The sequence below is a fragment of the Leiobunum rupestre genome, chromosome 4, assembly GCF_980474605.1.
Source record: "Leiobunum rupestre chromosome 4, qqLeiRupe1.1.hap1, whole genome shotgun sequence".
Classification (NCBI taxonomy): domain Eukaryota; kingdom Metazoa; phylum Arthropoda; class Arachnida; order Opiliones; family Sclerosomatidae; genus Leiobunum; species Leiobunum rupestre.
Genome location: NC_143387.1, coordinates 47864312 through 47880007, shown reverse-complemented (window position 1 = coordinate 47880007; position 15696 = coordinate 47864312). Strand labels below are relative to the sequence as shown.

The following is a 15696-nucleotide window of genomic DNA, read 5'->3' as shown; positions in this document are numbered from 1 at the left end:
ATGGGATTGGGACCGATTCCCTGTGAAAAATTTTACAAAATTGAAAAAAGTTTAAAATACCAAAATTATAAAAAAAATGTTAAAAATTGACGAAAAAAATCAAAATTGATCAATTTGAACCAAATGGGTGAAAATGAACCGATATGGCTTAAATAGGAAAAATTTCCATTTTATGTTGTCAAAAACATTTTTCGTTGCCATGGCAAAACCGTTGCCCATTGCATAAATTCCCTTTAGGATTTTTTAAGTTACATGAAGGTCTACTTACCACCAGAGTTTGAACCAAATCGGAGATAACCACCTCGGGTAGTCTCCTTGTAAGCCTAGCTCGGTCATAACTAAGATGTCGAAAGTGTAAATAAAAAAGACTAAGACTTTAAAGTGACGCCCATCAGACCTAATACACTATTTTAGACGCGCTGCTGAAAACGACATCTATCGTAAGATCCAAGTACTATGCAAAAGCCGCCACTCGCTGTAAGAATAATTTTAAGAGCAACATTTCGATAAGTTAGTACAGAATTTCTTATTGGTTTGTATGACGAAGTAATACAACCAAAGTGTAGTATTCGTTTGGCCACGCGCTTTTAAATTACGTAGAAAAGAAAGTAGATGAATCGGATTTAGTCGGAGTGTCTTTAATCCCACGGGAAATGCTAATTTGGTGGCACTAAAACGCGCGAGCAGTTCCATTAATCAAGAGAATCCGGGAAGTGCTACGCGCAGGCCTTCTCATTTTAATAACGCTGTTAGTGGAGAAATAATAATATTTTTTAAAGGAATAGGGTATACAATAATAAACGCAAAAACCTTTTAATATACTACGCGCCTACGTTTGAAATATGATTCTGTAATGGTCGCGCGGATGGCGCCACCATCTCTAATTACCTCGAGCCAGTCGCTCCGCTGTTACGTCACGCGAGGAATCGAGGTCCCTAATTCCTTAATGCTCTTATTGACATGAACCAGAAAAAAGGGGAACGGACGACAAAAGCCGTCTGTGTTATGACTTTTATTCTAATCAATTTCCTTTGTCGTTTTGGGGCCCTATCCCCACTCGTTATAGCTCTTAATGCGCTTTGGACAGCCAAACTGTTAACCTCAATACGCTTAATTGTCATTTGACTCAAATGGACGGAAAATGAATCGCTTTTAAAACACTCTTTCTGATTTTATTAGTCATTTTCATAATTGTTCATTTTAACATTTTTGCCTTAAAGAAATTGTTTTATTAAATGTTTTCGGAAAAAAAAGGGTACCAAAATAAAAATAGGTCTATAAAATTTATAAATTTAATAATTTATTTCCTTATAATGTTACATTTTGTAACATTCTAAAAAATGACATCTTCGCCTTTGACCCGAAACGGTTGGATAAAGGTTGTACGTAATAAAATTCCCGGAGTAAGGCTAGAATTTCCCACGTCCTGAAAAGACGACTTTTTAAAGATTAATTTTCGTCTTTTGTTTCTCTTTGTGTGTCTACGCGCGGAGAGTGAATTAATTAATTTTTGAGGTACGTCGATTTTAAGAGAAAAAAACTCTTCAAATTTTAATCACAAACATTTCAACTTGAAAGAGAAGCTGCAGCCCTCAGGCGGCCGCTTCAACCACTGAAAAATTTCGCTTTTCACTATAAAGCCATAGCCCAACTACCTAACAAAAGAATTTAACAAATTTTTATATTTATTAATTAAAATTCCGTTCCATGGAAATATAAGCGTTGAAATGGTGGCCTCGTGTACTTTTAGCGGCGTTTTTTTTTTCTAGATTTTTCTATTTTTTAAAATAGATTAATTCGAAGATAAGAAATTTGGCAGAAATTTAAAAACGTCGCGAAAATGCGTATATATATAAGCTTATAATTAATATCCGAAATATTTATTACAAAGGAATTTTTCGAGGTATTTCGCGTAGCATTCTGCGATACCACTGGTGAACCAAGCGAGTTTATATGGTACAAAAAATTAAATACGTTTAAAAGCTGATGCGAAAAGGTGCTAAACTTTGATCTTAAGAAACTTAAACATATTAAAAGATTACTGGGTAAGAGGTCATCTATTTTACACAAAACGAAATATTTTTTTAGATTCCTATTTTGCCTTAAGTTTGTTAAAACGTTTGTGACAAATGAAACCAAAACCATTTCTAAAATATGAACCTTTTGAAGAAATTAGTTATCACTACAGGACCAAAATCGTATATACACAAAAGGTTTTCGAGTCTACTTGAAGAGTCAGGGCCGGATTAAGACTTTATGGGGCCCTAGGCCCAAGTTAATTTTGGTGTCGACTTTCAATAGCGAGCTAGGCGCTTCCTCAACTTATAATTGAGAAATGGAAGGAAAATTCATTTTGCTGCCAGATTTAGTATGTAGTCAGGGGCTAGACGGCAGTCCGTTAGAGAATGTGACAATCAAACGTTTTTGGTTCATAGGGGTGGACGCATTTACTAAAATTACTCCGGAAAATATTTTGTGAAAAGCAAATGATTAAAGTTTTGTACTTTTATTTTTTTCGAACCCTCTTGGTGCCCCTTTTAGGCTTGGTGCCCCTTTTAGGCTTGGTGCCCTAGGCCCAGGCCTATTCGGCCTATTGGTTAATCCGGCCCTGTGAAGAGTTAATAAGTAAGTAAGAATTAAGTGATGTTCAAGCCAGTGCAGATGAGGAACAGGCGCCTAGGAAGGTTTTGGATCAAATGGGGTACAGCTTGGATATTGAATTTGAACCGGGTTTTAGCACCCCTTACGGACCAATTTGGCACCCTTTCCAATTTTAAGGGGGGGGGTCCATTGTACTCTTATACCACCCCGTTCGTACGCCACTGATGAGGAATTCCGTATTTTTCCGAAAAAAAGAAAAAATAGATTTTCATTCCATGAATAGCCTAATATTGCTATCAAATTTAATTTTCTCTGCATTTTCAGCTCATTTTATCGAATCCAAAAGTAAAAGTAACCCTCTAATCTAGTTTAAAATAATAACCCTTAAAAAGTAATATATGTTTCAATTTTTTATTTTTCCAAAACTCGGAAACTTTTCTGGGAAATGTTCCGGAAAATTAACAACTCTAGTTCTTAAGCTTATTTTTTTAAAACAGCTAAGTGGAACCCGACTTAAGATTTAAATACACGTAGAACTTAAATATATATCCACCCCTCATCCTTTATTTATAATGTTAACTACTTGAAACATGTGCTTTCGAAGGCTCCCGCTGATTTTTCAAATTACGTTACCGAAGAAATACATGAAATTCTGATTTACTTATCGAGAAAATATCCCTACACCATTTAATTTTTACATTTGCCATAAGCGGTATAATACATACGTTAAATGTTTGGTCATTACTATGTTGTACATATTCGCTCCCATTGCGAAACTTCCATTACAGCCAGCTTCTGATACTATACACTTCTTGTCTGACGTATTTTATCGAATCTAAATTTAAAATCAAATGTAAACTGAATTTGAGTAGTGTAGATGACAATACTTTCGTTGTTTCAAAGACTACGGTAATCCGCCTACGCGAAATGCAAAAAGGGTTTCTCAACAGAGAAACACATTTAAAAATTTCTTTCAAACAACCGGCCTATATATTTATATATATGTAGAACATGGTTTGTACGTGTGTAAATCTCTTAAAATGGCAATCTAATACGAGAGGACGGGCTTTAATGAAAATCTTTGTAATAAGCGTCGCGGGCTGACCAGGAAGCCGTTCATATTAATAGAGCACGCGTCACGAACCGGGGGAGAGTGCCGCCTGTCGGGATTTCAAAAAAGCTTTTAGTTTCGCGACTAATTAAGATCTCCGTTCGTAAACGAGAGGCTGGCCAAATTTACGAACAATAACACGGTTCAGCGCGACAACAAGGGACTTTCATTTTGTTTTGTTTTCCACTTAATTACAAAAAGTAGCTTCGCCGAGAGCGCCCGATGATTGTAATCTAATATCCGGTAAATTGCGTAATTGGATTCCTAATTTTTTGCCACGCTATATTTTATCGTTCGTTCGGCCTCATATAGTAGAAGACTACTATTGAAAATGATTAATTATTCAAATCAACGAATTCCCGGAATTGGTACATAGGGCCCTCGTCATTGGCCCTAATGTTAACTCCGGCTTAATTAACTTGTTCTTCTGACAGTAATTTAATACCCAAGGGCGTCATTTTTTTACTTTTTTTTTAAATATTTCCTTGACAGATTCCAGAAATTTTTTAATTTATTCATTTTAATACTTCTTTGCTTCTATTCTATGATTTTTTAATTAGTTCTTGTTAATATTTCCTTGCTTCTATTCTATGATTTTTAAATATGTTCTTGTTAATACTTCCTTGCTTCTATTCTACGATTTTAAAATTTGTTCTTTTTAATACTTCCTTTCTTCTATTCTATGATTTTTAAATTTGTTCCTTTTAATACTTCTTTGCTTCTATTCTATGATTTTTAAACACATTCTTTTTAATTCTTCCTTGCTTCTATTCTATGATTTTGAAATATATTCTTTTTAACTCTTCCTTGCTTTGATTATATGAGGCCTGGCGTTTCTGAATATGTTGGTGGAAATTTTTTGGGCAGTTGGACATACTGTAGTTGGTAGTATAACTGTTATATCATATAGTTGTTATACTCATTTTACATGAAATGTTGTGTATGCCTCGGATAAAGTAAAACCGTGGATATTGGACCGTTAAATTTAATAAGAAATAAACGCTGTACTTCGGCATCAGGCAACTCTGCCCGTACCCGTCCTCTCCTATTCTCGCAAAGTACTCCCCACTCCGCCCACCCCCCTCGCTGCCTCTATGCCGTTACAAGTCAACGGCGGCGGCGGCGGCGGAAACTGTGCCGGTCACAGGAGTCTTGCCTATACTAGGCTCGTGTAAGACTAAAAATGCGCTCTCGCTCACAACTTTAGCCTTACGAATAAAACTATAGTGAGTTGCAGGCTAAGAAAGACAAAATATATAGTACAATCGGCGCAAGGATGCCTCAGATCGTTTCCGGTCATTCCACCGCGCGAAATTTGAATTTGGCCATTTTACGGTCAAATTCGAATTTTGCTCTTTTTGTCGTCTTTTAGCGCCATCTAGAGACCGAAATTGGAATCTTTATTTTTTAATTTCATAATTGTGGTGGCGAGCAAATTTAAAAGATAAGGCATTCCTATCATTCTTAAATATAAAATAGTATGTATAATTATTTATTTTTGTAAATTTATTTCTACGTCTTACCAGTTAAATCGGCAGTTTCTTTTAAAATAGTTACCACGCTTTCTTGGGGGTAACGTTGTCTTAATGAGCTATAGACTTTTAAAATTATATTTTTCTCTTTACTTGTTAAACCTTTATCATGCTTTTTATAGTAACCTATTTAAAATATTTGGAGCTTCAATTATCGAACCTTCTTTAGCTGCATTCAGTAATTAAACTCATGACAACATGAAATTAAAAAATAGATTCCAATTTCGGTTCCTAGATGGCGCGAAAAAACGATGAAACTCACGAAATTTGAAATTGACTGTAAAGTGGTCAAATTTAAATTACGCGCGGTCGACTGGCCGGAAATGGTCTGAGGTATCCTTGCGTCGACTGTACTATATATTTTGTCTTTCTTAGCCTGCAACTTACTATAGCATAAACAAGTGACTATTTTATTCAGTGACTCGCGCATGCGCGTTGGCGAGGAAGTTACTTATTCAGTCATGTGTTTCACTGCACGTGTTTCCTACGTATAAATATGGTGATTATAACACTAGATTGGCAGACAGGTAGCTTTTTTCATATATGAATAGTAGATAAATAACTAGGTTTTAAAAGTGGTAACCTTTACGTTGTGCTCACGTAGATATATGCCTAATTTACACGTGCTCCTGCTATACCGGATTTATTCGCAAAATATATCAGTACATTGGTAATTGAGGTTTCAAAAAGTGGACGAATAACCAGTGGCGTAGACAAGTGAATGATTCCTTTTAAAAACCCTCCCTTGGGCGTATCTTTGACTACGCAAAATTTGTATCACCTTCCTTACCCCCTCTTAACTTTCACTAGGTACTTTTAAGTGTTAAATTATGCTTACTTACCGATTATACAATGCGCTTATTAAGTTTAAATTACATTAAATCATTAGGTATTAAGCTGGTATTTGGCGTGTAGTAAGGAGTTATTTTTCGCGTATTTATATATATATTTTAAAAAATTCACAAGAAATTTGTGCAACTTGACGGATTTCTATATTCTAGAGAGAAACATCACGTGACCGACTCGGCGCGAGAATTTAAAAAAATTCAAACCCCCCCCCCCCCTCCCGCTGCCTTCTTTGGAGTCCCTTTAAATTTCATTAAGAGATTATTTCGAGTACATTAATTTCTTATTTTTCGTGTGTCAAACTCTTCTTTTTCGTGCACTAATTGGTTATTTTGCGTGCATTAATTGTTTATTTTTCATGTGGTTAGGGATATTTGCCGTGCATTAATAAGTTACTGTCGTGCATTAAGAAGTTACTGTCGTGCATTAAGAAGTTACTGTCGTGCATTAATTCATTATTTTGCGTGAAACTATTGGTTATTATTATTATTATTTATAGTTTTATTTGCCGTAAGTTATGCTGTTAGTTTTTATTAAACGGATATTTGGCATACAATAAGAGGTTATTTTTCGAGTAATAAGCACTTGTTTTGCGTGCACTAAGAAATTATTTCGAATACATTAATCTATTATTTTGCATGCATTAAGCTTTTTTTCGTGTATAAAGCGGTTTTTTATTTATGGCGTACTGTTTTCCGAAGGATTGTTTGACTTTCAAACGCTGAAAAGGTCTCCATTTCAAGATTTCAAAAGGGGTTTATAAATCTATTTTTGAAAACCTCTTTTCTGAGGTCTATTCATTAATTTAATCAAATTAACTATAAGTATATCTTCTGTTTTATTATTCAATTTCGTGGAGTATGTCCTTCACATACATTTTGTAAGATAATTGGGCAGAATAACAGAGAACGGAGATCTATTTAAGAAATACTGCATTGAAGAGGTAGAAATTGTTTCGTAGTCATATGTTTTTGATATTCATTACACTATCTGTTAATGTCTGAGCATCCCCTGGCGCCCCCCCCCCCCCATGTACGGGCCTGCCCAAAATAAGCAACTAATGCACAGAAACTAACTTATTATTGCACCCAAAATAACCAATTAATGTACACAAAAAAACCAACTATTGCACGCAAAATAACCAATGACTGCACAAAAAATAACCAATTGTACCCAACACAAACAATTAATGCACACAAAATAACCAATTAATACACCCAAAATCAGGCCCGTACACAGCCGCCAAAACTCGGGGGCGCTCAAATTCTTTTTGGGGGTTCCAATGCCTTGAGTCATTTTTATCTCCACACCTATGAAATTAGTAAATTGGGGATGCTCAAGTACTCATTTGGGGGCGCAAACAATTAATGCACGCAAAATAACCGATTGACCAACGAAAAAAAACCGATTGACACACAAAAAATATACAATTAATGTACGCGAAATAACGAGGGGCTGATCACTCCCCGTAATCGGTGTACAGGCCTGTAGCTTTGACTGCACTAAAATGATTACGTAAGTGAGTACAGATTTAGCACTACCAAAGTCTGTACTCATTTTCATAATTATGTAATCGGTGTACAGATTTTCAGAGAGTGGTTAGCCCCTCGCGAAATAATACCTGAATTCACGGAAACTAACCGCTAAATTCACAAAAAATAACTCCTTAATACGCGCAAAATCACTGATTAATGCGGTATAATTTAAATAAAAAACACGGTTATTGTTTTCAAAATTAAAGTGATTTGAACTTAATAGGCGCTTTTTTAATCTAAATGTACGCGTAATTTAACACTTTAAAACTACGTGGTGAAACACGTGCTAACTGGTGACATGATCAACGTTAACAAACGTGTTTCGTATACGTTTTAGAAACCTCGATGAAACACGTAATATGTACGTGATGGTGCTACCTGGGAGAGCGTCATTTATTGATGCGCCTATTAGCCTTTTCAGTTTACACATAAACTGGTGAATTTTCGTGTGCTAAGCAGACGATTTGCAGTTTATGAACTTTTCGCGTTGGCCACTGCGCGGCTCTATGTAAAATGAAAAGGCTAATTTAGCTTTATCGCGGATGGTTTTCTCCGAAGAAGAATTTGGAGCTGACTCGTAATTTTTGCACGATCATTTCAATCGTTCCCTTCGACTTGGGGACAGATGTTATAAACATAAATTGAATGTTATTAGTCGCAATTACGAGGCTGCAGCCGTCGGAGATGCAAAGCTCTTATTATTGAGCAATACGCGAGAGTCGGTCTGCCAGTAAATTGAAGGTTCGGATCGTAATACCACTTAAGTACACCACCTCCGCGATCATCAGCCAGTTTCGTAACGCGTCCGGATGTTCCCGAGACAATTAGATTCTCGGTAGTTTCACTTTTATTTTAAATACGAGCGTTACGAGAGGCGTGTACGCGGGAGCTTTTCTGTCGAGAATCTTAATGCTCGTTCCGCGTAAGCAATTGAATAAACAAATTGGCCCTCTTGTAAATGCGATTGAATCTGGCGGAAGAGTCGTTCTACTCTAAGCGAGAAATTCTAAATCGTAAATAAAATTTCCTCTTTTAGTTCAATTTTGGTTTAAAGTAGTGGAAAAATAATATTGGAAGGGGAGAGCCCGAGCATCAGGTGGCGTCGAGAAAATCGCTTTAAAAGAACGCAATCGCCCCCTTAATTCGTACTCTTCGCGACGACCCCTAACGATAATCGAAGTAACGAAAAGGGATTTCCAGAAATGGTCGTTTTAAGTCCCGTCTTTTCGAAAGAAGCGGTGGAAAGGAAAAGTTGTTTTATCCATTTTCCAGACTTAAAAACCCTCTTCGTTTGAAACTAATGAAATTTCTGGCCACAAAAATGTAATTTCAAATCTAAAACGCGTCATTACGGCTAAATCGTAACTATTTATTACGCTAGCTGGTTTAATTTAATTCCAAATGGAACTTGATAAAATCGGACCGAAAAGTTTGCGAAAAATTTTAAAAATGTAAGAGCGTTAATTTTAAAAGTATTCTTATCGTAATATTAAGCTGTCTAAGCTCTAAGGACGAAAGGTTTTTTTAACATAATGAAAATGACGCAAAATCACAATCAACTTATTTTATTAAAATAATAATAATAATTAGCAAACAAATGGAAAATATCACAAGAAGGGAGCCGTCATTTGAAACTTCGGTCTCTTCGATTCCACTGTTAAGTTTTAAATAATAACTTGTGGCTACAAAACTTTTAACTATTTTTTAAATTAAACAAAAATATTTTTCCCAACATTGTGACGCAGCTGCTCAAATGGATTATTTACAACATCTAATAACTTAATTTGGTTGGAATGGAAACCAATATTTTCAAATGAATAATAAATTAACGGGAGATCTTTGGTGGGTTTTGGTTCTGAGATTTCAATTTGGACCTCGTAGCGATCCTCGAAGTCCGTGGTCGGATCGGGCAGTTCATCTTTTTCCGGGTCCAGCTTCTCTCCAATGGGCGTCGTCTTTCGACATGCCTGGAATCTGTTGGTGCTCGCAGTTCGATCCGGGCAAATATATTTGGCAAGCTATATTCCTGAAAAATAAACATACACACAATATTTATAAAGCAATTGTCGGCTCTATTAAAAAAAAGTAAAAAGAAGGTTACAAAAACGCTTCTAATTTTAAGCGCTTCTAGGTGGCAACTAGAACAAACACAGCACCCCACACTAGGAGAACGCAACCCGTCAAAAGTCGTGCATTTTCTCGTGTACATTTTTTCATTGGTTAGACGCTTTAGCGCCTGCTGCCGTCGGAAGGGGAAAATTCCGAAATTGTCTTCCCCTTTCCGTAAAACGTTCATCGTAAAGGCTCGTCCAATGAAATTTGTACACAACACTGCGTTAGCGTGTTTAAAGGCTAGCTGCGTTCTCCTTGTGTTTGTTGCCCCTAGGTGGCAACACCTTCCGGGGACTTAAAGCTAAAGGCGAGTTGCCTGCCATCTATCGGCTACCCGAAACCACTTGTATAAAAGTTAATTATCATGGGATTCCGAACAGCCAATCAACGCGAGAAGCTCCCAATTTGTCACACCTTTAAGCTAGATTTTAATGCTTACTCAACTTGTTTTGTTTAATATGCTAACGACATCTATCGCTACTGAATGCAACTAGACAGGAGCCTCCATTTGCTTTAAATTTCAGTATTTGGTCATTATAATACCTTTAAAAGTGTATAGTAATGTTGTGACTAATTCAAAAATGATCGTGAAATTCGTTCGAGATTGCTCGTGACAGCGCGTAATTTTGTAATCATTTAACGATAAATGACGTAATTTAGTGATATCGCGGTTTTCATCGTTCCCAGAATCGAGGAATACACTATTTCGGTACTACCGTCAGAGTTAAACGCGCCATCTACTTTCAGAAAAGACAAATGCTATGAAACTTTAAAGTTATCCGCTTTCGAAAAACTGCCAAAATAAATACGGAATTTGCGTATTGTTGAGTAGACTTCCAAATAGGGCCAGTCCGAGAGTCATAAACGCTTAACACATCTGGCTCCAAAGGTGGGCTGGCGGAGTGGTTAGCACTTTCACCTCGCTGCAAGAGGAGCCAGGTTAGACCCCAGCTTGTGGCACTGGGAGAAAACTCGGAACCACTCCTTCCGCGTTGAGTTGCAACTTGCAAGTTCTCTCCCCACTGGTTAAAGGGGTTTGCTCCCGAAATTTTCGGTTTCCCCTTCCCATAAAAACTTGTTGACTTTAACGGTAATAGTTAGTTTAGGGAGCTGTTGGCTTTCCATCACCGTCCTACGCATTGTAACCCGGCACCCTGTTTAAGGCATTAAAAGTTGCTCGATGAATTGAGCCTAAGGTGGTTCCTTGGGTATTAACCTAGCTGATTATTATTTAAAAGTGAAACTTTTAAAGAATTTTTTAAAATATAGTTGCAAATATTTGATTTTCTTGTCATTTCGCAGCTCTTTCTGAGTTGCTGACACTCGTGATCCAAAATTAAGCGTAAATTTTTCTAACATCTAATTTTTATATTTCGTTCTTCTTTGTATCATTTTTTTTTTCATCCCCATTCCATTCCACTTTGAAAATATACGCGAGAGGGGTCAGATTCAGAAGTCCGAAAGAAAAAACCGAACCACGGCTTCGCGCGACATCTGTATCGGGACAACGTTGTAAAAATATATTTTACAATCTCATTGTTCATACCTGGTTCTCGATCTCTTCTCTTCTTCGTTCATCTTTTTCAAATATTCATACAGGTCGGCTGATTGTTTAGCCGCTTTGGCGCTGCCAAACATAAAAAATAAATGTTAATTCTAGCCAGCTTTCCTTCCAGATGGCGCGCTCATCACCGGAGAAAATGACTTAAAATCGATAATATCTCCTATAGAATCAAGGTATACGACATGATACTATTTTCTCAAATCCGAGAATTTGTAAACGTTCACAATTTCTAGCGAAGCTTATTTCCCTATTTAATCTTTTCACTTAATTATGGATTTTTTCTTCGATAAATAATTAAATACTTTATTGTCGAACGTAAATTTAACTAGCGAGGTATCATATTTAAAACTAAAAATAATTCACTATATTCACTAAAATATTCGTCACTATTATACCATAACTAACTTGCAAGGTATAAAATACACATTTCATGGTGTCTAAATTAACGAAATCGATTTCACTATATTGTTTTGTACAGGTCAGAGTTCCCGACCCAGGACTTTAACTTTGAAGACTTCTAAGACTCGAAACATAAGTAACATAAAAACAATAAGTATGTCAAATAGGAAAAATTATCACCGATTTGATTTTCAGAGCTATCGCGTAGACTATAGTCTTAGTCCATTATTACCAAGGACGATAAAACGTTACGAAGTTCGTGCGAAAGTCCAAGTCGAAGCTTGGCGATAATGTCAGTCACGAAAAAAAGGTTCGGTCAAGAAATTATCATTAAAAACAATATGAAGTGTCATACTTATAGTTATTACGTTACTTCTGCTCGAAACTAGTAAAAATGTCAATGAAAAATAAATGAAAATGGCTTACTCGTACTCGGCTTTCTCCACCATGTTCGTTAATGACCAGGGCCTGGCGCAGGATAATCCCAAAATCACCAAACAGCAGATAACTTGAAGCAAACAAAAATTCATTTCCGTTTTCCTTTCGTGTCAACCGATCAAATTCTGTAAAGTTGAAAATAAAACGGCCGTCAAATAAGTCGAAACTCCGGATTCCCGAATGTCTATCGCGCTCGATAGAAATCGAACCCCTTAAATAGTATCGCGACTCTTATTATTTCCAAATCAGTTATAAAACCGAAAATGGTTATTTTCCCGCGAAAGTGATTTCGTATACGGGTCGACCGGCAACGTATTACGACTCGAGACTGTCTGAGAGATCAGTTGCTTTCAATTTCTTTTTATAGTAATCGCGAGAAGCCGTCTATATGTAAACTACTCAATCCTCGCGAGACGGCTCAAGATTGGCTTGTAGTTTCTATAAGCCCCGGAAGTTAGATCAACAATTTATTTCCCGCCACCGCATCCGGCGATGGAAAAGTAAGATATACCAATAGTTTTCACGGTATAGATCGGCCTCTTAAAGGGTTTTATTCCGTTTCTAAACCCCCCCCCCCTTTTTTTTTAGGCCGAAACCAAATGAGCCGAGACTTTGTCATATCACGTATCTCGAGCTATTGCTGGTTCATCTCTCCTAATGGGGAAAGTGACGTTTTGCCCAAATCTCCGGTGATTCGTAATTACCTGGAAAAGGTAACACGTTCTGGAACGCGCAAACCCCTTTTCGCAATCCCCGTTGTTCTTTTAATAGCCGCTGAGAGCGTCTACTTCCTTCGTCTAGCTCTTCTGATCCGTCGGTAATCTTTGTCCCACGCGGATGACATCATAAACTTTCCCCTTTTTTCACTTTTTCATTTAAACAACGCCCCTTTTAAGCGACGTGATTTGAATTTTGACGGTCATTTTTGTATAGTAGCGTAAGTTTTGTAGTAATTGATATTTCATCCCACCTTTTACAAAAACGTGACGATGTTTTCTACGTATTTAGCTTTATTGATCAGATATTTCGTTTAATTAACCTATTAATGCGCCGGTAACTCTCCGGAAAAGAAAGTACCTTTTGGTTCTACCTAATCGAAAGTAATTTATCCGATTTACATTACCATCGCTTTCTCAAATTCGTCACAATTGTCAAAGTGAAATAGCTTAAACAGCGGTTCTACCATATGATCCAAACTATTTTAACATAATGATGGTATTATTTTTTTATCTTCCACAAAATTTCTCGAGTTTTCCAAATTTGCGTATTCCGGAATTGGGTCTTATACGAATCATCTAAGGTTGAAAAAGTTTCATACTATCATAACATCTGCTTTTTCCTATACTAAAGCTATAACAGCTATCGAATGGTAACAATTGTTTTGGGGAAATCAGCTCCTAATATCCAATAGAAAGCTAAATACATGTAGAACCCAGTTCCTCGTTCAAACATTGATATTAATAAGCGACGAATAGTTGGTTACGGATCCGAGTGAAATTTCATTTGTGTTCGCTAGAATTCTATTATTTGATACGAATATTTTTTGGATACCAGGGTTATTCCCTCGGTTATTCCTTCCCCTATGTATATCCATTATTATAAGGTGCATTTTTGGCATTGAAGTGAACTGACATCTCATGGTCAGATAGATTTCACGCTTCTCTATCTTATATAAATACACTTCTACTTCGTTCCATTCAACCTATACTAATCATGAAGTCAAATTCTGGTTTTACTTACGTAAACGTTCTAAGGAACGTTTCGCAAGTTTCGTGGTGAAATCTAAATATTTCCAATATATACTTTTGGGAAATTTCCGATAAGTTGGCCCGCGAAATTTACTCGGAGTTGTTTAAACGTCGCGAAGAAAGTGTCGAAAGAGTGAAGTGGATGGTGAACAGGGACGAACTGCCGTTTCAACGTAACGCCCGTGGAATTACTAATCTAATGATTGCCTTATAATCTTTTTAATCTAAACCAAATTGCGGTAGTTTCCGAGAAGTTTAATTAATTAATTTGTTGACATTCGTGAGTTTCCGTTAATTATAATTAATTTGAAAAACGGTCCGCGAGAGAACTAAGCGTAAAACCCGAGTAACGAAATGAAGGTCTGTTTTTTTCTCATTCGCTACGAGCGGAATAAATAATTACTAAAACGTTTGACTAATTTTTCGAAATTATCAAAAACACACGTTGTGCTCTTACAAAGCTTTTTCTTCATTTCAAATTATTTTGGAATAAAAGTTGAAGAAAGCTTAAAATATCAAACTAAAAGGGGGCACAGTTCTATATAGAAAATGTGCTGATATTCGCCTCTATAACATTGAAATATAAATCCTAAAGAAAGTCACCCTGTTGAAACTCGAAATATTGGAAATTAATATAAATTGCCGTTTGAACCGTTTCCGCAGTGTCTCTACTAATTAGCTTAAAGAAAACCGGTACCCACCTTGAATTATCTCGTTCTCGCTGTCACAGTCCTTCAAAGAGGTTGTCCAACAGGTCCTTAAAGTTAACAACTCGAAACTCGGTGGATAAAAATACTAGAAAGTCAATGCGGACGCTAACGGGAAACCAATGGGAAATTTGCGTCGGAGTGGAAAAGGCTTGTCTCTCCGTGTTGACGCGTCTCTCGGTGCTTGATGAGAAAATGTAACGTTATTGCGTCGAACCACGGTCTTTTTATCTAATTTCGCATCTCAATTAGCCAAATGTTGTGGGGGACGGAACCTAAAAACAAGCCAGTCATTAACATTCCTTCGTTCTACATAGTAGGAATAATTGCTTCAAGAATTAATGGCAGGAAGGAGGAGAGAGTCAGCCAGCGGACGTAATATTACGATGACGTAGTGGCACCACCTCCTCGAACTCTATAGCCACGAGCAAAGGTCAAATGGCAGCGGGCTGGCAAGTCTGCTACTAAGCGCTGGGAGGGCGCGTTTAACTCCGCTTTGACGCTTCCATCGTAGGGTTCGGTGACGCTGTCAAGTCGTCGTAGTCTCTCTTTGAATTTCGTCAGAATTCGAGTGTACTACGTGGTTAGCCAATGTAAGGGCGGACACCCGATACACGCGGAATGGCCAGTCTTCTTTTTTTAAGCAAATACGGAAAAAAGGGAGAGAAAAGACGTAAACGCTAGAGCCGGTAAAGCCATTATAGTTCCTGGCATTCGTTGCGTCGTCCTTTTTTAATAATACGTAATTCTACCGTGAATGTTTTCCATTGTATTCCGATACTGCCGCCGCCGTATTGGATCCTACACGCAACCTTCAACGCGTGTGACTGTGCTTTTCCCTGAATTCGACCCGGGGGAATTTTGGAAACGAGAGGATGTGTGACTGGAAAGTTTTCTTAATCCTTCGTTGATACGATCATCCTGATTGAATTTGGTGGAATTATTAATACATTTCCTTTTTAATAATTTCATCAAAGATGACGAAAATGGGCTTTAGTTCTGATCCATTGGGTTCACTATTCGGCTACCAAGATTCTCTGTTTAGATATAGGCCTAAATGTATCCGGCTTGATTGGTCGTAATCAGGGACGTCTCTTTAAAGG

The 15696-nt window shown here is 37.0% G+C and overlaps 1 long non-coding RNA gene across 1 annotated transcript; it reads right to left on the bottom strand.

Annotated features, from left to right (window-relative positions):
* Positions 1-9268: 9268 nt before the first annotated feature.
* On the bottom strand, positions 9269-14769 carry LOC149948056 (uncharacterized). Its single transcript, XR_016480495.1, has 4 exons — positions 14588-14769; positions 12127-12263; positions 11284-11364; positions 9269-9651 (listed from the first exon to the last, which is right to left on the bottom strand). It is a non-coding gene; the product is annotated as an uncharacterized LOC149948056 (long non-coding RNA).
* Between the last annotated feature and the right edge of the window lie 927 nt (positions 14770-15696).